Source organism: Eutrema salsugineum, unplaced genomic scaffold (assembly GCF_000478725.1).
Source record: "Eutrema salsugineum unplaced genomic scaffold, Eutsalg1_0 scaffold_8, whole genome shotgun sequence".
NCBI classification, from domain to species: Eukaryota; Viridiplantae; Streptophyta; class Magnoliopsida; order Brassicales; family Brassicaceae; genus Eutrema; species Eutrema salsugineum.
This window is the reverse complement of record NW_006256414.1, coordinates 9,336,320-9,363,697: the sequence shown is the minus strand read 5'-3', so window position 1 is coordinate 9,363,697 and position 27,378 is coordinate 9,336,320. Positions and strand designations below refer to the sequence as shown.

Genomic DNA, 27,378 nt, shown 5'->3' with positions numbered 1-27,378 from the left:
TATGTGTTGCTTGGGCTTGCTTTAGGATTAGATCTCTTAAAACCAATTTATGCTAGTTTGATGATGTTGTGGGCCTCCTCAAGGCCCATCCTCACTGAGTAATCCCAATTACTCACCCCTTCTCTCCCCTTGTCTTTAAGGTTTAGTAGAGAGATCAGCCTAAGTCTGTGTTGTTGATTGTTACCTGGGCGTTTTTCTGGCGATCCTGTGTGCTCACCAAATCGGACATCCTACCGGACGCGGTTCGATGGCCGATCTAACATACCCAGTTCCCCGCTCTCTTAGGAGCCTGGGATAGGGATGTTACATGATGTAAAAACTGTTTTCTGGTTTTAAGTAAATTTTACTTTTAATTCAAAAAAAAAAATCTTGAGTCTGAAAATAAAATTGATATGATTTGAAACAAATATTGAGAAAGTTGTTACAAAAGTTTATTGATTTTATTTATTGAAAGCATCGAGACACCATCACGTAACAAGCGATGCTTTGATTAAGAAAAAGATTGTTAGATCCTCATGAACCAGTCATGTTTATATGAAGCCAGAATGTGGGCGATGGTCACTCCACAGAACACACCAGGTACGTAGCCTATTGCAGCTGCTATCCAGCTAAATACTTGATCTTTTTCCTCCTTTGCCTCATCTTGCGCTTGCACCCCTTCTTTTTCTTTTTTTCCGCATGTTTGTTGTAGAGGAACAACGCAGAGCCCGGGATTCTCTGCGAATGAAGAACTATTTTGGCTTTGAATCTGAGTGCCTTGTGGTATCAGACCTTCAAGCTTGTTGTACGAGAAGTTCATCCGCGCTAGAAACGTAAGTTTCCCAAACTCTGGTGGGATTTTGCCGGATAATCTTTTTTGAGATAGATCCAATGATTGGAGATTGGTCAAGTTTAAAAGAGACGGTGGAATACGACCTGTGAAAGCATTGTTTGACATGTTGAGCATAATCAGTTCCTTGAGAAAACCGATGGATTTGGGAATATCTCCTTCGAATCAGTTTCCGGAGACGTCGATGGACTTATGATGGACTACTCCCAATCAGCTCCATCATCAATCCTTTGTTTGTCACATCCACTGACTTATGATAGTTACTTGAGCCAAGTTCTATAGTCCTACTCCAACAAAGATTTGAGCCAGAATCTACTTTGTCTACGACCGATGACATTGCACTCCAACCAGCAAAGTAATCTGATGGCAATGCTCCAATGAAGGATTTTTTTGAGATGTCAAAGATTTGCAGCTTGGGGAACCTCAAAGAAACTCCAAGATAAGATAATGGCCCATGGAGTGCGTTAGAACTGAGAACAAGAACCTGTAGATTGGGCAACAATCTCAACCAGAAAGGATAAATGTCTTTGAACCTGTTGTCCTCCACGTTCAGAAACTCAAGTTGAGTACAGTTGATAAGAGACATAGGAAGTTCTCCTGATAGCTTGTTGTGACCAACATCAAGTGATATCAACTGATCACCTATGGATTCCTTTGAAAAAACACCAGAGAGGCTGTTATTCTGAAGATGCATGACAGAAAGCGTAATATTAAAATTCTGAAAGCACCGAGGAATAGAACCACTGAAGTTGTTGTTGGATAGAACAAGTGTATTAAGAGAAACCATACTACACATTGTCCTAGGAATCTCTCCTGAAAACCAAATTTCAGGGCCAAAAAAGTAATTCATAGAATTTGGTAACTGATGTGCTACGAGGTGAGGGAACAAGTTTTACCCTTAATAAAAACAAATGAAAACCGCAAGTGCACAGCTAATCAGTTGTACTACTTAGGTATCGAATCCACAGGGATTTGTGTGCCTAGTATTTTTCTACGGTTTCTAAGTTTATGTCTAGACTAAATCGGTTTTAGGGGTTGGTTGGTTGTCACAGATTAAACCAAAACTAAAGAAAGCAAATGAATCTATCCTAAAAAGAAAGTAGAAAATCGAATGGAAGTAAATAAAACAAGTGAAATTTGAACTAAAACAAATAAAATGCAGATCTAAAAGAGCAAGCAAATATCGATTGGTTTGTAAACTATGACTAAAAACGCTGAGCTTTCTGGAACTCTACAGGGATCATAATCGGTTTCAGCACTAGAGGTTTTAGATTGGGATTGACGGATATCAATATACTAGGGTTCTAGAGCTAGAGTTCGACGGTATGACTACGTCACCTTCGTGATCATAACCAACTGTTTCTCGCAACCCTGACCAGTAGGTTTCCACTCTGGCCCTGGAGGGGAGGAAACGCAAGAGTTGCACAAGAATCGTCAGTACTCACGATTTTGCCGCAGGTAGGTTTCCACTCCTACGGAAAAATTGCCTGTTTCATTCTAGGTCGGATACTTAATGAAAATTTTCGCAACACTAACTATCTAGATCAGATACGAGGTGATCAATCAAGAATACATGCATTAAAGATGAGAATAAACAGAGAACAAAGTTAAAATCCCAGATCTAAAAACCTAGATATCTTAATCGATTATGAAAGCCCCTTTCAGGAACCCTAAGCCCAACTCGGGATCTACTCAGCCATGGCTGAGATCGACATCATCATTGGTTTTAATGAAAGCAATAAAAAAAAGTAAAGAAAATAGATGAAAGAAAGCTTCTCTATTGATGAACTCGGAGTTGAACAATCTTCTCTAAAAATCGCATAAAACGGCTGGGGAAAAGAGTTTTTGTAAAAGTAAGAAAGGTGATGTCTAAAAACGACCTAAATGACAAGTATTTATAGTCTTCAATACTCCAGGGTCTCTAGGATTCCGGGATTGAGGCTGGGAAATAACTTGGGTTTCAGAAATGGGCTTTTTAGGTCGGAGATGCCTGGCCGCGGTCGCATGGGCTGTGACCGTGGGGAATGAAGGCTTTGCCGCGGTCGCGTGGCCCTGGCCGCGGTGGATGGGCTGTTGGCTGCGATCGCATGGCTTGCCGGCCGTCTTTGAGTGTCTCCGGGGCAAATGGAATATCTTGAGATTCAACTGTTGGAATGTCTCCAAACCAAGTGCATTTGAAAGCTGGTTGAGTCTTCTATTAGTTGTCCAATTTTGAGGGTGATCAGACGGTGAGAAAGTCTTCGTCTCTCTATGAGTGATGTGTCGTGTGGTGAGGGTGTCAAGTTTTACCCTAAATGAAATCAATAGCTGCAAGTGCACAGCTGATCGATTGTAATACTTAGGGATCGAATCCACAGGGAAGGAGGATCTTTTCTGCAAAAGCCTTCGAAAGAAATATAAATGAAATCTAGAACCAGGCAGTTTTTTAGGGGTTTTGGTGGTGTCTTTAAAACGTAAAAATTAATCTTAACGAGAAAATACGAGAATTAAAATGACCTAATAACTAAACTTAATGAAATCGACTAAAAACGAGAAAAACGGCTAAACCTAATTGCTTAAATGAAAACCGATTAAGAGAATGAAAATAATGAACTAAAGCCTGGAATAAAATCTGTGAAAATCAATGGAAAAAAGGCGCTGGGTTTCAGGGAAATTCTCTCCGGGGTATGAACGATTCAAAACATTGCTAAAAAGTAATTTTAATAAGATTCTAGCTAAAACTTTTCGAACTCGAGTCACAGACCTATGAATATACCACTGTCGTGATCATAGACAACTATCTCTCTCAACCCTGACCAATAGCTTCCAATCTGGCCTTGGAAGAGAAAAGATGATTGTTGATAAGTGAATATCGACAAGGGGCAAAACAGTATTTAGATCGGTAAACTCGGGTTTTATTAGATCGGATCGAAAGAATACAATTGAGTTCGGTTATTAAGTTGATAATAACGAACTAAGACTTTATGAAACTAAGAATCTAAGGTATTGAGTTCTCAGTCTCTAAGTCTTCTCTGGAATTTCTTGTGTCTTCTGGTGTCGATTCCTCTTCCTTTATATATATCTTCTAAGTCGGTCATCGAGTGCACCTTCGGCGATATGGGACCGAGAGGACTTTCCTTTTCTCTCGGTCCTTTTCCTTTTCTCATAACAGTTTCCTTTTTCCATTTGGAAACTTTCTATTTTCAACCGAACTCGGAGAACTTCTCGATTCCTTTGAGAAGTTCCTGACCGACTTCGGCTTAATGGGCTGCGTTTGGCCCAAGAATTTACTCGGCCCAGTCTTCCCAGTACATTCCTTCGTGAACCGGGCTTACATCGTGCCGATCTCGGTTTGTACCGGAGAAAACTGGGGGTGCGGTTTTCACCTCCAACAGTTAGCCCCCCCTCAGTTCGATGAAAGGGTACGACTTTTAGTCGAACTCATTTGATCTAAACTTAAAAGTAGGTCACACACCGAGCTCGGTAACTGCAAGCGATTCATTTTCCCGTACGTTTCGCAACCTGTCTTCAATGAGGCGCGTGAATTCCGGGATTTCGCAAAAATCGAGGAACCACGATTCCTACTGTTTATAAGGGAATAACTTCTTCTCGCATTCATTATTCTCGCTCAAGCATATATAAGGTACGCTGCTCTCCCTTCTCTCTAGATTTTGTTTCTCTCTCTAAGATTTTGTTCGTTGTTTTCTCTAATTTCTTCAACTTCCACCGCCGTAATCTCTCGAATTTTCCGATCAATCTTCAAACTTTCCGATCGATCTTCAAGTTCTCCGGTCGATCTTCAATCTTTTCCGATCGATCTTCAAACTGTTCTTTATTCTCTTCAGATCTTCTTTCGACACTACCTTTCCGAGCTCAAAATGTCTTCCAATTGTTCGATTAATTCTTCTTCTAATCAAATCCTACCGGAAGATCGCCGTGAATCTTCGGAGTCGAGCTCTTCCTCTTCAAACCCTCGTCTATCGGATTCGTCCCAGAGAGAGAGAGAGTAATCCTTAGCAGCTAGTTCGCAAAAACTCTAGGTCGGCTGGTGCAAGCAGTAGCCGTTCTCGACCGTGAGTTGAAGCGACCGAGCAACTGGCGACAGAGACTCGCGAAACGGAAGCTCGAACTGGGCCGAACACTGATGGCATCGATCACGAGATCGAGGAGGTCGAGGAACCTGAAGAAGAAAATCCCGAGGGGAATGCTACCGGAGCAGAAGTTGCCGAGGACAACCTCGAAGCAGTGAATCATGCTTCACCACCACTTCCAAAGCGAAGAGTTGTTCGTCCTCATAACGTGCCGTCTTCTTCTCTTTCTCCGGGTGCCGTTCAAGCCGTACTCGAAGAAAATGGGCTTTCAGACAAGGTCATCTTCATAATACCAGAAGCTGGAGATCGGCCATGGAACGTTCCCGAAGGCTTCCTTTGCATCTACTTGACATATTTCACGCAGTGCGGGCTCTCTCTTCCAATTCCCTCTCTCCTACTTGGGTACTGCAATCGGCGAGGCGTAGCTCTCACGCAGGTGATGCCGGCATTGATAACGAACTACGTGGGCTTCGTTACTCTGTGTGATGAGCTTGATGAAGTTCCGACCAGTACGCTCTTTGAAGATCTCTTCTCACTTAATATCCACAAATCCAAGGAGTGGTTCTTCGCAGCGAACGCCAAGCCGAGAAAGAACATCGTCACTGGGGTCAAACCCAGTAAATATAACGACTGGGAATCCCAGTACTTCTTCCTCGAGATGAACGATCTCACAGTCAGCAATTCTGACATCCCAACTCAATCAGAGTGGAAGATTCCGATCGGTAGATCTAGACGATTCTATATTTTGTTGATTTTTGTTTTTCGTATCTCTCTAACTCTTTTTCGGTTCATCTTTGCAGGTCGTTATCTCCCAAGCATTCTTCTCAATTCCGGACTCACTTCTGAATTTGAAGCAGCTTTTAGTGAAGCCGGCAAACATCGTTGGCCTGAAGTTTGGGAAGAAATTCTTCAGCGCCGAGCTAAGAAAGCATGTTTGATTATCGAGTTCACTTGTATTTTCTTATCTTGAGTTTGTTCCGAATTCCCTCTTGATATGTTTCTTTTGCAGCCTCCGTCCAAGAACCGAAGCCGCTGAAGCCAAAGACTCGAGCTAACAAACCCCGAGCTGCTCCAAGATGAAAGATGCCCAAACCGCAAGCTAAGCGAACTCGGACCGCAAGAATGCTTTCCCTCAATGAGATCCCCACTCTGTTAGATGAAGAGGAGCCAAACGATGCGGCCCCGAACCCCGTTCCTGCTGCTTAGGAGACTAAGGAGCAGCCTGAAGAACTGCCGCTTGCTGCGAACCCGCCTGATCACGCTGATCAGAAGAAATTGAAGAAGAAGAAATCTTCAAAGAAGATCAAAAGGGTTGAAGACTCTTCTCGGGCACAGGATGCTGCCGCCGAGTTCGATCCACCGACGGCTGTGACGTCGGACCTCGCTCTCCCTCAGGATCGGGCCGAAGCTTCTCATTCTCGGAAAAGGCAGGAAAGAGATCAGGCCGAGGACTCTCCAGAGCCAGAACCGGCAAAGAGGGCTAAGGTTTGCTTCGACTACGACGAGGAGACCCCCTTCGAGGAGAACGTCGATGCTTGTGCCGATCTCTACCACAAGATTTCAACCGAGGTTCCGAGTCTCCCAGCGATCTCCGAGCTACGGTTTCCAAACCTGTACAAGGGAATTGCTCGTACAACTGCAGCTCGCTAGCCAGACCAACAACTTGGTCGCAGCGTATGAAGTTGCGTTGTACGACGAGCAAGTTAGAGTCGCCGAGCTAGAAGAGAGGATCTCTAAGGCGGAAGAACGTCTTGCCACCGAGCTCCAGATCAACGACTCTCTCCACACTGCTGTTAAATTGCTGAAGCAGGAGAGTTCGGAGCTGAAAGCTGTAAGAGCTGAACTGACCGAAGCTCAGACCTTGCTTTCTCGGGAATTCGAGAAAGATAAGGAGCGACTGCAGGGTTTAGTGGCTCACTAGAGGAGTCGAGCAAAGAGCGTTCATGCGAAGGCCTGCGAGCGCTTAGAGAAGGTCATCCAAAGCTTGGATGATGCTGATCGGGCTCGTAAACCATAGTTGGTGGTCAATCAGCTTACCGGAGTTCTCGGCTTCATCAAACAATTGAAAAAGAAAGGCTTGTACGAGGTCCCGCCTGAAATGGTGGCTGGTATCGAGGCGAAGCTTGCTTAGGCACTGCAAGACTTATGCTCGGTTGATGCTTGCATCCTCACGGATGAAGACAAACGAATGTCTCCATTTCCGGAAGAGGATGATGATGCTCCGGTCGTGAACGTGACTCAAAGTGCGCAGGATCCGGCGAGAGGCGAGCAGTTTGGCTCAAATGATGATATACTTAATGCCGACCAAGCTGCGACTTCGAAGACCGCTTACTTTCTTTTCTTTTATCCTTTGAATCGAACTCAATTGCCCTTGCATGGGTTATTTTATATGTAATATTTTGTTTATTTCTGAACCCTCGGTGGGTTTTTAAACTTATTTGCCTTTCGGAAGGCTTTATAATATATTTTTTTTTGTTCTTTTTGCGGTAGTATATTTTCTTAATTTTTTCTGAAGTAGTAGATCGGTACTTAGCAAATGATGTTTGAACATAATTTTATCTTTCGGTAGCGAATTGCGATAATTCGGTTTACATTTGCGAGTGTTGAGAACTCGGCTTACGGTGCGAATCTGAGGAGTTCGGCTTATTGTGCGAGCATTTGAGCTCGGCCTGGGGAACCCAAGTGAATCGTGTCGTACTGGAAGAGTGAGTTTATTCGAACCCTTGTAAACGCACGAAACGAGTTCAAGGTTTTCTAAGTCGAACCTAAGTATGCGAGATGAGCACGGCTTATTGTTCTTGGTGACTTAGAATTTCAAATGCGGGACTGGCCCCGGCTTTTGATATGTGGTTTTTACCACGACACCATGTGGGTGCTGGCGAGACGGATCTCGGCTTTTTAAGTTTGCATCCATGTGGAATGCTATCGAACAACTGGCACAAGGAGTTCGGTGTCTCGTGATTACCGAACTAAAACTTAGACGTTTTTAACTTAATAAAACTTTATTGATATTATAGCTGGATTCGGTAACGAGCTGCCTACGTACCCTTTAAAGGGATAAAGCCATTCGTAGTTTTAAGTACAAAAATGTTTTTTGCTCCGGACTTAGTAGTTCGGAGGACTTTTTTTTTTTTATTATCTCGTAACGAACTAGTAGTAGTATCGTTTGAGATGCATTGAGTTCCAAGATCGCGGGATCGGGGTTCCGTCTAGCATCATGAGTTGATAAACGCCGGGCTTAACAACCTTCATTACTTGGTATGGTCCTTCCCAGTTCGCGCCGAGTTTTCCTGCGTTCTTTTCTTCTGTGTTTTGATAAACTTTGCGAAGTACGAGATCGCCATCTTCAAAGTGACGGCCTTTAACCTTCTTGTTGTAGTAACGAGCTGCCAGTTGTTGGTAGTTTTGTATCCGGAGTAATGCTCGTTCGTGATGTTCTTCGACTAAGTCGATTGTGTCGAACATCATGTTGTTATTCGCGTCGGGTTGCTGAGTGAGCATGGTTCAGCGAATACTTGGAACGTTGAGTTCGGCTGGACACATAGCTTCCGTTCCATAAGCGAGGAAGAAAGGTGACTGACCGGTAGAACGTCGTGGTGTAGTTCGGTGGGACCATAAGACGCCATCGAGTTCATCCGCCCAAGTTCCCTTAGCGGTATCCAGTCGCTTCTTCAGACCATCGATAATGGTTTTGTTCGTGGCTTCAGCTTGCTCGTTTCCTTGTGGGTATCGCGGGGTAGAGAAACTTAGTCGGATTTTCCACTTGGCGCAAAAATCCGTTAAAATTATCGAAGTGAACTGGGTTCCGTTGTCCGTAACGATCTCGTATGGGACTCCGTGGCGGCAGATGATAAATTTCCAGACGAACTTCTTGACGTCGATTCTGTGTATCTTGGGGTATGCCTCGGCCTCGACCCATTTGGTGAAGTAGTCGGTGACGACCAGAACGTATTGCTTATGGGTTGTAGATCGGCGAAATGGACCGATGATGTCCATTGCCCAACACATGAAAGGATATGGTGCGCTCGAGGTCATCAAGAGTTCGGTAGGAAGGTTGATCATCGGACCATGACGTTGGCACTTTTCGCAGCGTGCCGTATACTTTTCGCAGTCAGAAAGCATAGTAGGCCATTAATAACCAGCTTTTTTGATCTTGAACGCCAAAGACCGAGCTCCGGAGTGATTTCCTCCTTTTCCTTCGTGTACTTTTTGCATTAATTCCATGATGTCGTTGCCGTGAACACAAGTTAATCGTACACCGGACGCATCCCATCTGAGGAGAGTGCCCTTAATGACCACGTATCGAGCTGCACGAGCCTTGAGGCGCCGAGCTGCCCATTTATCTGCGGGAACCGTTCCATCTCCAATGTAGCCCACAATTTCTAAGGTCCAATCTTCGGGCTCATCTTCACCCTCAGCTTCGATATCGATTGGAACGTGTTGGCCTTCGGATTCGTCTTCGAGATCGGACTCGTTATCATCCCGTTCGTCCATGTCGGTGTCGAGATCGGTGACGACTTCTTTAGGTTTTGTCTTTCGGGTGAGGGGTGGAGCTAGATTGGTGATAACACCGTATTTTGACCACTTTTATGGATCGTTTTGAAATACTTTTTCTATGTTTTTAATTGCTTTTAAGTACTTTTATTACGTTTTTATAGTATATGTAGTTCCAAGACTCTTTTGAGGTAACTTAGGGAAAAGCTTAACAAAATGGATAGAAAACCAGATTTCAGCTCAGAGTCAAACCGTCAGAAGTTTACCCCTGATTGAAGGCCTTCTCACCGTCTGATCCAGCTCAAATTTGGAGACCTTAAAGATGGAAGTATCAGCTTTCCAGTGCACGTTACAGCTTGGCAATCCAACGGTTCAATCAAAAGATACGCGAAGAGCAAGATGTCCCGTAAACCAGCCGGCAAGCACTTCCACCCGCGGCCAACAAGTATTTTCCCGCGGTCAGGAGCATCCCGACCGCGGCAAACCACTCATCCACTACGGTCACACTTGTCCCGACCGCGGCAAGCCAAATCCAAGCCCAAAAAGCCCATTTCTGAAGCCCACATTTGGAGAAACCCTAAGTGACGTCCAGAGATGTCTTGAGCACTATAAATACATGTCTTAGGATCCCTAGAAATCGTGCAACCTTAGAGAACCGAATTGTTTACTTCATACTTTTATTGTTTTTGCTTTAGCTTTTAGGGAGAGAGAGATTTGTTCTCTTGAACCCTTGTTCTTTCTTTTTTCAATTTCGGTTTCTATTCTACTTCTTAATATTATGTCTTTAATTTCGTTCATTATGTCTGAGTAGTTTTATTGTTAGGATTAAGGGATTTTTGATGGGGATTTATATGTTCGATGAGGATTCCATGAGCTTTTTAGCCGAATCTTAGAACTTTTTCTTCTGAATTCGTTTTTACTGCATGAGAGTAGCGTCATGAACTACAATCTGATCCAGATGCTTGGTGACACGAAATTGTTCATCAGGTATCAGATCTAGTTTGGGAGAGCAAAACAAACATAGGAGTGGAAACCTACCTATGGGCGATTTGTGAATTAGGACGAGTCTTAAACATAATGCATCTCTTCTCTTCCAGGGCCAGAGTGGAAACCTACTGGTCAGGGTTGAGAGAGATAGTTGTCTATGATCACGACAGTGGCATATTCATACGTCCGTGACTCCAGTTCGAAAAGTTTAAGCTAAGATCTTACAAAATTTCCTCTCTAGCAATGTTTTGAATCGTTCGTACCCCTGAGAAAACTTCCCTGAACCCCAACGCTTTCTTCTCCATTGATTTACACCGATTTTCTTTAAAGCTTTAGTTCAATATTGTCTTTCCTTTTTAGTTCATTTTCATTTAAGCATTAGAATTTTCGTTTTTATAATTTTTAGTCATTTTCATTAAGTTTAGTTATTACGTCATTTAATTCCTGTATTCTCTTTTAATATTTCGTTTTTAGATTTTAAACACACTACCAAACCCCTACAAAACCGGTTTTGTTCTAGACTTCCTTACTTTAACTTATTTCAAAGGCTTTTTGCAGGAAAAGATCCTCCTTCCCTGTGGATTCGATCCCTAAGTACTACAATCGATCAGTTGTGCACTAGCGGCTATTGATTTCAATTAGGGTAAAACTTGATAACCTTCGACACCACACATCAAGACAACAATCAATTGGGTCGGGCTTCGTAATCACGTTGTCTTGTAACGATGTTGCAGCTCGGACCAGGCTCGATACTAGGTATTTTGCAGTAGGCGTGTACGTGTTCGGCGCCGATACCTTTGGCAAGTCGTAGTCCGGCAATCAGTGCTTCATATTCGGCTTCGTTGTTGGATGCCGGGAAGCCAAGGCGGAATGATTGTTCGATGACCTCTCCTTCGGGAGACTTGAGACGAATCCCGACGCCGGATCCTTTATGGGAAGAGGAGCCATCGGCATGGAGAATCCAAGGTTGTATGACTGGATTAGCTTCGACGAGCTCAGGTGGGAGTTCGACCAAGAAATCTGCCAAGACTTGAGACTTCGTTGCAGTTCTTCCTTGATATTCGATATCATACTCGCTAAGTTCAATGGCCCATTTGGCGAGTCGGCCGGATTGACTTGGGCTGTGAAGGAAAGTGCGAAGACGATAGTCGGTCAAGACAACGATCGAGTGAGACTGAAAGTATGGGCGTAACTTTCGCGCGGAGATAACCACTGCGAAGGCGAACTTCTCCAAGGTTGGATAGCGATACTCTGACCCATCAAGGGATTTACTTTTATAGAAAATTAGCTTCTGCTCGCCACGATCTTCTCGAACAAGAACACTGCTGACCGCGTACTCCGAAATTGCGATGTAGAGGTAGAGTGTCTCGCCGGTTTCGGGTTTGGATAAGACTGGTGGCGTAGACAAGTATTTCTTAAGCTCGGCAAAAGCTTCTTCGCACTTCTCATTCCATTCGAGATGTTTGTTACCGCGAAGAAGTTGATAGAACGGCAAGCACTAGTCTGTTGATCTGGATATAAACCGATTAAGTGCCGCAATGCGTCCTGTCATTCGATGAACTTCGCGTTTGGTTGTCGGAGACGAGAGCTCGAGTATAGCTGCGATCTGTTTTGGATTAGCTTCAATGCCGCGTCGTGTGACTATATATCCGAGGAACTACCCGGACGTTACGCCGAACGTGCACTTAGTGGAAATAAGCTTCATGCCATACTGGTCTAAAATATCGAAGCATGTGCGAAGATGACCGACATGATCGGAAGCGACGAGTGATTTCACGAGCATATCGTCAATGTAAACTTCCATAGTTCGCCCGACCTGGCTTGCGAACATTCGGTTCACCAGGCGTTGGTACGTTGCTCCAGCATTCTTCAAACCAAAGGGCATGACCTTATAGCGGTATATGCCGCGGTCCATGATAAACGATGTCTTTTCCCGATCTTGTGGATGCATAAGAATCTGATTGTATCCGGAGAATGCGTCCATAAACGAGAGTAGTTCGTTTCCGGCAGTCGCTTCCACGAGGCGGTCGATATGAGGCAAAGGAAAGCTATCTTTCGGACATGCTTTATTGAGATCGGTAAAATCGACGCAAATCCTCCATTTGCCGTTCTTCTTCTTGAAAACTACAGGATACTTGACCTCGGTGATGGATCCTGCTTTGAGTAACCGCTCGACCTCATCGTTGACGGCTTGTGCTTTCTCTGGTCCGAGCTTTCGGCCTTTCTGCTTGATCGGCTTGTACGTCGGATCGATGTTGAGCTCATGACACGCGATCTGTGGATCAATCCCGGGCATATCCTCTACCAACCATGCGAAAGTAGACGAATGCTATTTCAGGAAGCGAATGAGTGCCTCGCGGATGTTTGAGTCGAGTTTGGCACCGGCCTTAGTTCGTCGATGCAAACTTGAATAATTGACTCCTGCTTGTGTTTTGTTTGCTGGACGACGAGCTCGGTCGTCGGACCTTGCAAACTGATGATACACGCTTGGTTGGCCGAACGAAGCTTGCACTCGTTTATGTAACACGATCGAGCGATGGCTTGGTTTCCTCGGAGAGTGTAAACACCGTCGGGAGTTGGGAACTTCAGGCACTGATGGTACGTTGAGGCCACTGCCTTCATCGCGTGTAACCATGGTGTATCGAGAATGGCGTTGTAGATCGCTGGTTTGTCGAGGATGAGGAACTGGATGATTTTCGCGACTCCGGCGAGGTAGATCGGGATTTTAACCATACCGACCGTCATGCAGCGTTTGCCGTCGAAACTGTAAGTGGCTCGATAAAAGGCTCGATCTTATCTGATGATACGTCGAGCTGGTCAAGTGCGTCCTTGAAGATAATGTTGACCGAACTGCCTGTATCGACCAGAATGCGGCTAACTTCGACATCGTCGAGAAGTAGTTCGACGACGAGGGCGTCATTATGCGGCTTATGCAACCCGATCGTGTCGGCCTCGGTAAATACCAAGGGCGTTCCCTTCGGCAGATCGTACGGGATTTTGGGTGCACTGGCGGCCTGTCTACTGTATTCTTTGATAGCTCGAACCAAATAGCTGCAAGCTTCAATAGCCCCCATTATCATGTTGACACGTTTCCTTGCTTTGGGAGCATGGTTTTCTTGTGCTCGGTCGTCACGATTGCGTTTCGGTTGTTCAGGCAAAGCAGGCGGATTCAGTGGAGGCGGTGGTAGTGCCGGTAAAGCTGGTGGAGTTGGTGGATCCTTAGCGACGGTGTTCTCGGGTTGTACGTTATTCGGTCGAGGCATGTTTGAGTGACGGAGATCCTCGAGTGAGATTTGCCCACTGTTTCTTGGCAGGTTTGGGTGACGGAGATCGTCAAGCGAGATTTGCCCTTTTCGGTATTGCCCGAGCAGATATTCTCGCAGATGTCTGCATTCTTCAGTGCTATGTCCTTTTCGGTTATGGAATTCGCAGAACAGGGACTTGTCTTGATCTTCTTCACTACGGACCCACTTATTATTCCACTGCTTGGCTGGTTGCTGGATTGCATTAGCGTAGAACTTCTTGCGATTCTCGTACCCTCTGCTATAGCCTGAGTGTGGCTCGTTAATGGTGGCTTTTGAACGTTCGGGCTGCTTTGCCGAATAGTTTTGCTCATAAGCGGCCTCTTCTTCTTTTTCTGCGATGTAAGTATTAGCTCGGTGTAATGCATCCTCCAACGTCTGTGGGGGGTTGTGCGTAATCGCGCTCCAGAAGCTAGTCTTTATCCGAGTTTCTTTCTGAAGACATAAGAGGGCGGCTTCATCACTGATCGTACAATTGGCGACAATCTTCTTAAAGCGCTGGATGAAATCACGGAGGCTCTCGCTTGCTCCTTGGGCTATTTGCCATAGCTCGGAGTTCTTGGTGTTCTGTCCGATGAACATTGAGAAATGTTTAACGAAGGCCGTTGTCAACTCCTTATAGTTATCTATTGAGTTCGCCTTGACTCGCGAGAACCAATCGAGAGCTACTCCTCCTAAGCTCTCCACAAACAGCTGGCACTGAACCGAATCCCTCTCCTCGGCGGATTTGAACTGATATCGATTCATGCAGATGCCGAATGATGTCAAGAAGTGCCGGGGGTTGGTATTGCCTTCATAGATCTTCATCTTGAGTTTCTCCATATGTTTGACCGGCGTTCCTGCTATGCGCGGCGTAAAGGGTGTCTTTTGTGTTTCCTGAATGACGCGCTCGATCTCCGGATCCACGTTTGTTGCTTGATGAATTTTAGAAGTGATCTCGCGAAGTTGTGCCTTCATCGCCTCGAATTCGGCGTCGCTACTTAGATCCTGTGCTGGTGCGTTCGCTGATCCGACAGCAGTGGACCTCATAGTTCCGGCTGGATCGCCATCAGTATTGTGGTCGTCGATGATGTTCCGAACTCGAAGCGGAGTTCGTGCTTGACTGAGCTCGGCGATTTGTGCAGCCATCTGACTGAAACGTTCTTCGCTCTTTTTGTTAATGGCCTCGAACTGAGCGTTGAACACTTGGAACAGTAGTTCAGTTCCAAAACCTCCTACGGCTGCGGGAGTTTGGCCGGCTTCACCCCCAGCGTTTTCTCCAGGGATTCCTCCTGTTTGCTCCGCAGGGTTTTGGACGTTGCTGTTCTTTTCGCCGAGAGGGTTCCCTTCCTCCTGAATGTTGGCTTGGTCTGTCATTGCTGATTCGATCTATCCGAAGTCCGATCTAAAACTGAAAATTCTGTTTAGGCCCCCTTCCTGGCGCGCCAATTGTTGATAAGTGAATATCGAAAAGGGGCAAAACAGTAATTTAGATCGGTAAACTCGGGTTTTATTAGATCGGATCGAAAGAATACAACTGAGTTCGGTTATTAAGTTGATAATAACGAACTAAGACTTTATGAAACTAAGAATCTAAGGTATTGAGTTCTCAGTCTCTAAGTCTTCTCTGGAATTTCTTGTGTCTTCTCGTGTCGATTCCTCTTCCTTTATATATATCTTCTAAGTCGGTCGTCGAGTGCACCTTCGGCGATATGGGACCGAGAGGACTTTCCTTTTCTCTCGGTCCTTTTCCTTTTCTCATAACAGTTTCCTTTTTCCATTTGAAAACTTTCTATTTTCAACCGAACTCGGAGAACTTCTCGATTTCTTTGAGAAGTTCCTGACCGACTTCGGCTTAATGGGCTGCGTTTGGCCCAAGAATTTACTCGGCCCAGTCTTCCCGATACATTCCTTCGTGAACCGGGCTTATATTGTGCCGATCTCGGTTTGTACCGGGGAAATCCGGGGGTGCGGTTTTCACCTCCAACAATGATATATGTTTAAGACTCGTCAGAATTCACAAATCGCCCATAGGTAGGTTTCCACTTCTATGTTTGTTTTGATCTCCCAAACTAGGTCTCACACCGGATGAATACTTTCGTATCACCAATTATATGAATCAGATTGTAGTTCATGACGCTACTCTCATGCATTAAAAGTAAATTCAGAAGAAAAAGTTATAGGATTCCGCTTCAACAGCTAATGGACTCATCGAACATGAATAACACCATCGAAAATCCCTTTGACCCAACAATAAAACTACTCAGACATGATGAACGAAATAAAAAACATAGTATTAAAAAGTAGAATAGAAATCGAAATTGAAGAAGAAACAAAAAGGGTTCAATCTATATCTCCCTAAAAGCTAAAGTATGAAAAACCTAAAAAGTATTCTAAAACAATAAGAGCAGAAGATGGCATACAAATTAGGTTCCTAAGGCTATGAATGGTAACCAAACCACTGCTGATTTCAAAGGAATTTTTAGAAAACCACACCCTTTTCACCAATCAAGATTTTTTTTTTTTGAATATAAAAGCATTTTAAAAAAAAAATAATATGACAAAACGCGGAATTATCTTATGAGTAAAAGCATGTAACTCGTATTTAAAATCGGACGCAGTTATTACCCAGCGGTTTTTACTAAAAACCGCACTTAAATAGCAGTTTTTTAAATAATTTATTTATTAATTATTAAACATATATTCAATGTATACATACCAAATATACTCTATAGTTTATTTCTACCATATGTTATATTAATTATAAATGGAAATATTATATTTTTTTTCAAAAATAAAACACAAAAATAAAAAGTAATTATTGACAAAAAATTAATTATTATTAAAGAAATATTCAAGTACTAATTATGGTAGAGACGGAAATAAACAATATAGATTCTGATTATGATTTAGATGACATTGAAGGAGCAGAGGCAACTGATATACATTATATGGACCAAATAAAAGATAGAATTGCAGATATGTTGTGGAATCAAAATATTTGATGATTTTTTTTATTGTATTGTACTTTATTTATTATCAATTATGGTTTTATCTTGTTTAGCACTATTTGTATCTAAAAAAATAATTTTTTTCTTTAAATAAAATTTGAATATTTTAAGTGCATAAATATATGAAATTGTTTTTTATTAACTATTATATATTTTTATAATATATTTATATATAATCTGTAATCCGTACCGCTTTACTCTTATTCACCATTCAAACATTTTTTGTGGACCGCAAGCTGTTTTTTCACCAATCAAACATTATTCTGTACCGCTAATTATATAGAAACCGCATTTGTCCCGCAAATATATTTTTCCGCACGTACCGCAGTTGAACCGTACCACACTCTAAAACCGCTTTTCTCGCACAGCCAAAAACGTTATCACCATTCGGAGTCTAAAACATGTATTTATAGTGTTCAAGACATTTATGGGCGTCACTTAGGGTTTCTCCAAATGAGGAAATCATTATCGGCTTCAGAAATGAGCCTTCTAACTCGGAGATGGCTGACCGCGGTCATAAGGGACGTGGCCGTGGTGAATGGATGCTTGGCCGCGGTCGGGTAGCCTCTGACCGTTGTGAAATGGCTGTTGGCCGCGGGTGAAAATGCTTGCCGGCTGGTTTACGGGACATCTTGCTCTTCGCGTAACGTTTGATTGTACCGTTGAATTGCCAAGATGTAAAGTGTGCTGGAAAGGTGATAGTTCCATCTTTGAGATCTTCAAATTTGAGCTGGATCAGACGGTGAGAAGGTCTTCAATTGGGGGTGAACTTCTGATGGTTTGACTTTAAGCTGAAAATCTGGTATTCTATCCATTTTGTTAAGCTTTTCCCTAAGTTTCCTGAAAGGAGTCTTGAAACTACAAATACTAGAAGAACGTAATAAAATTACTTGAAAGCAATAAAAAAACATAGAAAAAGTTTTTCAAAACGATCCGCAAAAGTGGTCAAAATACGGTGTTATCAATGAGAGTTCTGACGGTCTTCATTTATCTAAAAGAGTCTTTTTGTTCCAATTTACACCTCTTTATCCCAAATTACCTGAAAAATCTTTTAAAATCCGAAAAGATAGAAACCCTTTGAAACCTTTGAAAATGGAATAAAAATATCTACAAAAGATATTAAAGTGATCCATAAAAATGGTCGAAATCCGGTGTTATGAACTCCCCCATACTTAGACTTTTGTTTGTCCTCAAACAAAACAAAGACCAAATCTCGGTCAGAGGTTTGAAAACGCAAGAACTAACAAAATCTCAGAGACCAAACTTCTAGACTAAATCAATCATTATGCATCAATCGAGAATAGCCTAGAAAATTTTCACTAAAAATATGGGCATAACTAGTCCGTTAATTCGTCATGCAGAAATTTATTGGACTTAGATTTAACTTCCAGTCAACTAGCTCTTAACATTCATTTAAAATTTTGGTGGTTCTCATGAAAGAAAGTATAAGCAATGTGATCTAGGCTAGGTATCAAAAGGGGTCATTTTAGGGATAAGGCTTAGAGTGTTTTTGGGTTACCTGAAGTTCTGGAAAATGCAAGATATTATGCAAAACCGCAAGAGAGAGTGAAACTATTGATATCCACAGTTTGCAGTCACTTTTTTCTTGCCATAACCTTCTGCTCTTCTTCCTCAGTTCTCTCCTAACTCCCCCAGACTTAGATTCTTCTTTATCTTTCAAAACCATAGCTCCTTAGATGAATAGTAGTTGCCTTTGCTCCAAATAATTTTGACAATCTAGGACTCATTAGGGTTTTTGTTCCTTTTCCTTTAATTCATTTTTTTTTGAAAGGTGAAACACCTTTAGATATAGAGTCATAGAGAACACAAAATTGCCAATAAGAATGAATTCTCTGAGGCAATATAAAGCTTGATAAGGTTTCTGATACTCTTCCTTCCCAATTTCATTTAGTCTTTCTCTTGAGTGATTGAAAACTGCGTCGTTCCTCTTCTCTCCGACGTTTTGCACATATCTGCGATATAAACTAAAAATAGAATGCATGAGGTTTGAAAACAAGGGATTTGGGTTTAGGGTATGGTACCAGATAAAGATGAAATAAGACGACAAAGAGTGATGATAAATATGAGGAAAAAGGCGTCCTAGATGTATATCTCGATGCTTGCCTATAATCAATGATGAGAAAATTAGATATTAATATTAAGGTCAAATAAAATGAGCTAGTATATCCTGTCAGAAAGAATCTCCATGAATAGAAATCCTCTGGTGGGAGTTCGTAGTGCAAGTACTTTAGCTACCACCTAGTCTAGTGCTAACCACAAATGAGCTATCATGCGTAGTGTAGAAGCGTGCAGGTCTAAATCATCATAGTTTTGTGTCAAACATTCCTGAAAAATACTAAAGGTCGCATAGGTTACATATTAAATTTTTTTAAAGAACTTGAAATTTAAAAACAAAGCAAGGAAATGATTAGTACGGATAGACATCCTCCCCCAGACTTAAATCACACTGTCCCTAGTGTGAAAAAGTTGGTGAGAAGATGGTGAATAGATGTGAGATAGTCTAAAAAGATTAAATAAAGGAAAAGAAAATGATGATACAACCGTGATGGTGGTGAAATGACGATGAAGTGCTGATCAATCATTCATCCTCCGATGTGTCTGCCTCGAATTGGTGCTGCTCCTGCAAGAAGGTGACGACGCGCTCAAAACGTCGTCCCTGTCTCTTAACTCTGTGCTCCAGGTCAGACTGTGTGCGTGATGATGTAGATGATAGTGACCATGTGCTGCAGCTGCGTCGCGCTTTACCTTAGCCACTATGTATTGCCCGATAGTGAGTGGCAGACGAGGTATAGAAGGTAGAAACTCATCAGGTTCCGGAATCCACCGTGGGCATGCTCCGTTACATAGTCTAGGGACTGATGCTGAAGGTAAGCAAACTCGGTGCTCCTCGGTGCCAGTGCAATACTTGTAACCGAGCCTGTCTGGATCGAAAATGGCACGAGAGATAGTGTGATCGCGAGAGAGATAGAGTAGATCATACCAGACGTCGGGAAGTGGATCATCAGATGAGAAATCAAATTCTACAGCCTGTAGTATGGCTGTAATAGCACTCCCATAAGCAGTAGTAGCGTCCTCACATCCATGTAAATCATGCTTCAGCTTCACCATGTTCTGTGCTATGATCCAGGCAAAGCAGGCAAGTCGAGGGTTGTCCATATATGGTGTCTGAAGTGTAATGAGCTCAGTCTTCAAAACACACCTCGTGTTGGCTCTAGAGAAAATCATGTGTGCTAAGAGTTTGTGCAAAACTCTCACTGCAGGATGAGTAAGAAGGGCTGACTTGGATCTCTCGCTATCATAGACGCCATGACCCATCTCTCTCCATAAGTCAAAATCAGGTTCTTCTTCAAGGTGAATGCCATTAATGTATGGAAGCTTAAGAGCTTCGCAAAATGCAGAAATGGTGAGAGAATAGGACTGTATGCGGATAGAGAATGATAAAACACCGGCAGATGCTCTGGGGCTCCTCCTCTTCGTGTGGTGAAGGGTGACGATTGCTAAGAATTTGCAAACTAGCTCGGCATAAGTTGGGAGATTCAGCTCCATGTAGGGTCTCAGGCTAAGAGCATCGATGTACCAGATGACATCTTCTCTAATCCCAAGTATCTCGAGTGTATGATAATTGATGCAAGGCGTTGGTTTGATGTTCAACTTCTTGAAACGCCTTGCATAATCGACTCCCAATGTATCTGATATTTGGTGGTTCAGGAATCGCATGGGCTTCTCTTGAGTGTTGGAGCAGCCTCATCACTCGACCTCTTGTTCTCGGTCTAGCTCGGCTAAGCATGTACTCTCCAAGAGTACTATCATCGGGTATTGCCTCGGAGCTGTCACCAGTGCGACGGCTTCTCAAAGACTCGGTTCGTTCCATTTCCCTACAAGACAAGATAATTCTCGGAAAAAGAATGAATATGGATGCTGAGTTTAACATATCAACGATCAAGGATAATAATCAGAGTATCAAGAGATTAGTTAAAACAACAAGCAAGCGTAATTGATATCAAATCAAAAAATCGAGTCGTTCATGACCAGATTCGGATTTTTGATGATCTTGACACAAAATATTTCTAAAATTTTGTTTAATTGAACAATTTCTATGTCAAATCTGTAGGTTACCTAATACTAATCATTAATCACACAAGATTTGATCAAATTCATCAACTTTACTGTTCCAAATTTGATTTCTACAAAGCATGTAGAATCCAAATTTCAAAATTCTCAATTCTCTTAAATCAGGTGTTAAAATCTATTTCCAGACAAAATAGATGGATAATCTATTGTTTTAAGCTATCTCTACCATTAATAAACCTAGATTTGAGCTTTTTAAGAAAACCCTAAATTTCCAAATCAACTAAAAATGGCGAGTTTGAGCTTCATACCTTGTTGGGAAAAGAGATTTGATGATAGATTTGAAATCAGCTTTGAAAAACAGTGAGGTTTGGTCCAAAAATTTCTTAAAAAGCTTAAGAATTGAAAAAGATGTTCTATCTCCTAAATCTCAAAGTCTTTTGGAAGAGAAGAGAAAAACGAGTTTTTGATCCAAAAAGTACGTTTCCTTTCTTTAAAAAGCGTTTTGTGACAAAAACGGGAAATTTTTGGGAATTCAAAATCTTACGGAAACTTATCTTACTTGTCTGGTACGTAACCGAGAATTAAAAACTTACAGAAAATCGAGATTAGCTTTCCCGGGAATGTTCCGGGAATTATCGGGAATCACCGAGAACCTCTGAAAAGTAACAGGAATCGGAGGCCCCGTCTCAACGACCAACGGCCACGGTCAGGTGACGTGCGATCGCGGTAAACATAAGCCTGGCTGCGGTCACATTCACGGTACCGCGATCAATGGTGTGTTGGCCGCGGGTCAGTTGGTCGTTACCGCGGCCCATTTTCCTACGGCCTTCATCCATCATTCAGGCTTTTGCCGGGCCGAGCAGCTAAAAACCTCTCCTTTTTTTTTTGGTTTTCTATTTTTCTGATTTTTTTTTTGTGTATTGTTTTATAAGAGTACCTGAAACTAAAAAGAAAAAGAAAACATAAATTGCAAAAAGGAAAAGAAAATTAAAAGAAGTGTACCTAAATGGGTTGCCTCCCATTAAGCGCTTTTGTTTTAAGTCATTTAGCTAGACTTAGGCTTAAAAGATCAGGTTGGATGAAGTGGCACTCCACTTGATGTGCCTTTATCGTTTACGGGCGCTGGAAGTTTGGCTTCTTCTTGTTGTAGCACCGGCTTCTTTTCTTTACTCTTCTTTCAGATTTTAATGTTGTTTAAAACCTTTTTTGTGTTCTCGATCAGTTCTTGTATCTGTTCCTCACTAGTCTCTGTTGAATCTGGTGGAATGATGATCTTGATATTCGCAAAAGGTCTCGGCTTCTCCTTGTCTTTCTCTTTTGGCCGTTTTCCTTTGCTTGGAACATCGTCTGGGACAGTGGGATAAAACCTTTTGCGGTCCACGTTTAGGAAGACAGCATACCGGTTTGCATGATCGATTACTGCCTCTATTGTAGCTAGAAACGGTCATCCAAATATAAGTGGTCTCTCTTTATCTTGATCCATTTCTAGAACTTGGAAATCTGCTGGAACAATCTTGTTCCCAATTAGGATTTGCAGGTCATGAATCGCCCATTCGGTATCTTTTTGAGATAAATCTCCAAAGATAACATTAACCGTCTTTATCCCAAACTTTTCGGCAAATATCTTCGACATGATGTTAACATTGGCTCCGGAATCGCATAAACAATCTGTGAACTTGATTCCTGGGTCATCGGGTTTTGTGAGCCTTTGAAGCGGGGAACGTTGAGATATCTTGAATGGTGGTTGCTTTGCATCAACATTCTTGTAGAGAGGTATAAAGAATGGGGTTTCTTTGTCCTCTCCATCGGTTTTGGCTCCTTCTTCGGGCAGTGTAGTAATGGCATTGCAAAATCTCTTGGGGTTGTCTTCAACTCTCCCGGAAAGAGCTCCATTTTGTCTCTTCATAGAGTCGGCTGTTTGAGCAACTTGGACGTCTAGCTTTTTGACGCGAGAAGATAAAGATTCAAACTTCCCATTCAGGTCATTGTACATGCAATCCACTTTCACGTTCATGTCTTTAGCTGCTTTCTCTTTTGTCATAACAAGCTGTTGGATAGACTGTTCAAGTATTCCGATTTGCGAAGCTAGCTGGTTTGTTGTGACTCCCTGCTGTTGTCCAAATTGATTGTTGAATCCCGTACCTTGATAGTTGTATGGTTGTCAAGGCTGAAAGACTCCAGTCCCTCCAAAATTTCCACCTTGAACTTGTTTTGGAAGGGTTTCTGCTGCGGTGGGTAATGCTGGTCTTGAGGATTCTCTACATTTTGGTTGCGGTTAGAGAGATTGTTGTAATTCGCATTCTGAAAGTTGTTGTTGAAGCCATTGTTGAAGCGACTTGGATATGGTGCTTGTGCTACTACATAGTTCACTTCTTCTTCTTAAAAGGTTGGATTAGTGTGATCGGTATCACAAGGTCCTTCGTGTTCTACACCATTGTTGGTCTCACAAGCATGGATTAGGCAATTGTGGTTTTTTAAAAGCTGGCTCATCATGTTCTTCAACTCGGTTATCTCCTTGTTATCTGTTCCAGTTGGCTTCGCCGTTCGATCGATTATGGACAGTCATTGCTATTTTCTTGAGCCAAATTTTCGATGAGGGCTCATCCTTGTGCTATCGTCTTCTGTCCAAAATCTCCATTGCTAGCTGTATCAAGTGAAAGTTTGTAATTTGGTTGCAAACCTCTGTAAAATGTGCTCAGCAGGCTTGATCCGGAAAATCCATGGTGAGGGCAGTCACGTTCATACTATTTAAAACGCTCCCAGCCTTCATAGAAAGGTTCAGCCGGTCCTTGCTGAAAACTTGAGATCTTGGTCCTCAGCAAGTTCGATATTGACTTAGTATAGAAGTGGTTCAGAAAAGCGGTTTTACATTCTTCCCAATTAGTGATCGATCCTGCAGGCAAAGATTTCAACCAATGGTGAGCTTTATCTGCTAATGAAAAAGGAAACAACTTACACTTTAAATAGTCTGCTGGAACTTGGTATGTCCTCATCATGCTGCAGATTTGTTCCAAGAGTTCAATGTTATCCATTGGATGTTCGGAAGGATTTTATGGAACTGGTTTTGTTTCACCAAAGAGATGATTTGAGGCTTGACTTCAAACTCATTCCGGTTCGGGAATGGTATTTGAATTGCAGATCGATTTTTAAAATTCTGAGTAGGTGCGTTAAAATCAGCTATGTGATGGTTCATACCTTGTCTTTGGTGTTGATTTGCTTGCTGAACAGGGCGGTTATTGCTCCCATTCGGCTGCATCTCCTGGTTGTTACCATCGGGTGCATTGATAGGTGCATCAAGGTCTTCGCGTTCTTCTCTCTCTTGGTTTTGAGGATTTCTTGGAGGAATTTCATTCTCTTCTCCATCTTATCGAGCATGATCACCTTCTCTGCAATCATTCTCTTCATTTTCACCATGTTCAGACCCATCTTGGTCCGTGTTTAAGTTTCGGTTATCAGGATCTCCAGGCTGGTCGTCGTCGGCCATTTCTTGCGTTCGTCTAAGTCTTCGAAGTTCTCTTTCGTGTCTGTCTATCTCGACTAAAATTGGAATGTTTTCTACAGGTCTTCTCCTGGTATTCATGCAATTCAGAGAAGAACAAAAAAAGGAAAAGATAATTCAGCAACTTAAGAAGGAACTAGAGATCAGATGTCTAGAACAGAAATTAGAACAAGAAAAATAAAAGGACAGCGAAACAAATCCCCGGAAACGGCGCTAAAAACTTGATGAGCTACGAGGTGAGGGAACAAGTTTCACCCTTAGGGATCAAATCCACATGGACTTGTGTGCCTAGTATTTTTCTACGGTTTCTAAGTTTATGTCTAGACTAAATCGGTTTTAGGGATTGTTGTTTGTCACAGATTAAACTAAAACTAAAGAAAGCAAATGAATCTATCCTAAAAAGCAAGTAGTAAATCGAATGGAAGCAAATGAAATAAGTGAAATTTGAACTAAAACAAATAAAATGCAGATCTAAAAGAGCAAGTAAATATCGATTGGTTTGTAAACTATGACTAAAAATGCTGAGCATTCGGGAACTCTACATGGATCATAATTGGTTTCAACACTTGGGGTTTTAGATTGGGATTGACAGATATCGATATATTAGGGTTCTAGAGCTAAAGTTTGGCAGTATGACTATGTCACCGTCGTGATCATAACCAACTGTTTCTCGCAACCCTGACCAGTAGGTTTCCAGTCTGGCCCTGGTAGGGAGAAAACGCAAGAGCTGCACAAGACTCGTCAGTACTCACGATTTCGCCGCAGGTAGGTTTCGATTCCCACGGAAAAATCGTCTGTTTCATTCTAGATCGGATACTTAATGAAAACTTTCGCAACACTAACTATCTAGATCAGATACGAGGTGATCAATCAAGCATACATGCATGTAAGATGAGAATAAACAGAGAACATAGTTAAAATCCCAGATCTAAAAACCTAGATGTCTTAATCGATTATGAGACCCTCTTTCGGGAACCCTAAGACCAACTCAGGATCTACTGAGCCATGGCTGAGGTCGACATCATCATTGGTTTTAATGAAAGCAATCAAAAACAGTAAAGAAAAGAGATGAAAGAAAGCTTCTCTATGGATGAACTCAGAGTTGAACAATCTTCTCTAAAAATCACATAAAACGGCTGGGAAAAAGGGTTTTTGTAAAAGTATGAAAGGTGATGTCTAAAAACAACCTAAATGACATGTATTTATAGTCTTCAATACTTCAGGGTCTCTAGGGTTCCGGAATTGAGGCTGGGAAATGACTTGGACTTCAGAAATGGGCTTTTTAGGTCGGAGATGCCTGACCGCGGTCGCGTGGGCTGTGACTGTGGGGAATGAAGGCTTGGCCGCGGTCGCGTGGCTCTAGCTGCGGTGGATGGGCTGCTGGCCGCGGTGCCGTCTTTGAGTGTCTCCGGTGCAAAAAAAATATCTTGAGATCCAACCGTTGCAATGTCTCCAAACCAAGTGCATTTGAAAGCTGATTGACTCTTCTATTAGTTGTCCAATTTTGAGGGTGATCAGACGGTGAGAAGGTCTTCGTCTCTCTATGAGAGTTCTGGCAGTCTGCATTTAACCAAAAGAGACTTTTTGTTCCAATTTGCACCTCTTTATCCCAAATTACCTGAAAAGTCTTTTAAAATCCAAAAACATTGAAATCCTTTGAAAACCTTTGAAAATCTTTGAAAATAGAGTAAAAACACCTGCAAAATCCGGTATTATCAGTAACAAAAGCAATGAACCCTGGAATTTCTTTAAAATTATATCAAGCATTAGTAATGCAGTTCTTTGAATAACATCAGCTGATCCTTCAAAACCTTTGAGCAAATTCTGAGAAAAGTTCACATATTCTAGCTTTTGCAGTTTCCATAACAACTTTGGTATTTGGCCTTCAATTTGATTGGCAGAAATGTCTAAATGAACCAAACTAGTTTGGTTTTGTAGAAATTTGGGAAACTCGGAAATATTGCAGGATGATAAAACCAATATACCGATGGATGAGGGGAAATAGAGAGTTGAACTGATCTACAAATTGTGATTCCCTGAAAGATCCAGATCAAATAGTGAAATGAGACTTGAAAAATGATTCAAGTCAACCATGCTTCTTGTATTCAGATAGGATAGGATGAGTGTTCTCACTGACACAAGATGCGAGAAGATGCTAAAATCGACCATACCCATTTCTGTGTTCCAAAAAGAGAGGTCCAACAATGCGATTAGTTTGGATATAAAGCCCGAGATCGGTCCAACGAGATTGTTTTCTCCAAGGTTTAAATGTTCGAGTGCAGATGGAGAAGAGATATTCTTAATCATAAGAGGACCACTGAAGTGGTTGCCTCCGAGGTCAAGGTTGACTAATGAAGGGATCATGAAGAAAGATGATGGAATAGATCTTGAAAATGAATTTCTAAAAATCCCAAATCCCCTAGATTGGAGAGGCTACTCATGTTAGATGGAAGCATACCTTCGAACTGGTTATATTCAAGGTTGATCCAGTTGAGATTGCTCAAATTGAGTAGCATAGGAGGAAAGTTCCCGCGGAGCTTGTTAAACCTAAGATGCAACTCTGATAGCTGGATAAAGTTATCCATCGAACTTGGTAGCTCACCTGTGAAATCATTAAAAGAAAGATCATGATTAGTGAGATCAGAAAGATTTCCGAGTGAAGAAGGAATATTTTCACAGAAATTGCACTCAGAAAGACTCAAACCGCTCAAATATTTGAGGTTGCCGATGGAATGTGGTAAGATACCATAAATATTGCTGTTGTCAAGATTCAGGTACTCAAGATGTTGTAGCCTAAACAGACTACTACTAAATCTCAAAGGTCTATTGAGAACAAGACCGTAGTACTCAATGCCTAATACAACCACCACGCCTCTTTCAGGATCACAAGAGTCATGATACCAAGAACAGCAATCAGTGTCGTTGCTCCAAAAGAACTCGTGGGCAGGAAATTCGCTCTGAACTCCAAAAGAGCATCCTTCTGGTCTGGACGACACAAATTTGTTTCAGAAGAAGCAAAATTAAGTATTAAGTTAGAAAGAGAGAAGATAAAATACAAGCTCCATATCGTCGTCTTCCTCTCAATACAAGAATGCATCATAGTTTTTTTGTTTGT

The 27,378-nt window shown here is 42.3% G+C and overlaps 1 non-coding gene and 1 pseudogene across 1 annotated transcript; one reads left to right on the top strand and one right to left on the bottom strand.

Moving 5' to 3' along the window:
* Window positions 1–505: 505 nt before the first annotated feature.
* On the bottom strand, window positions 506–27,378 carry LOC18009755 (annotated as a pseudogene).
* Window positions 23,480–23,586, top strand: LOC112082364. Its single transcript, XR_002897032.1, has one exon. It is a non-coding gene; the product is annotated as a small nucleolar RNA R71 (small nucleolar RNA).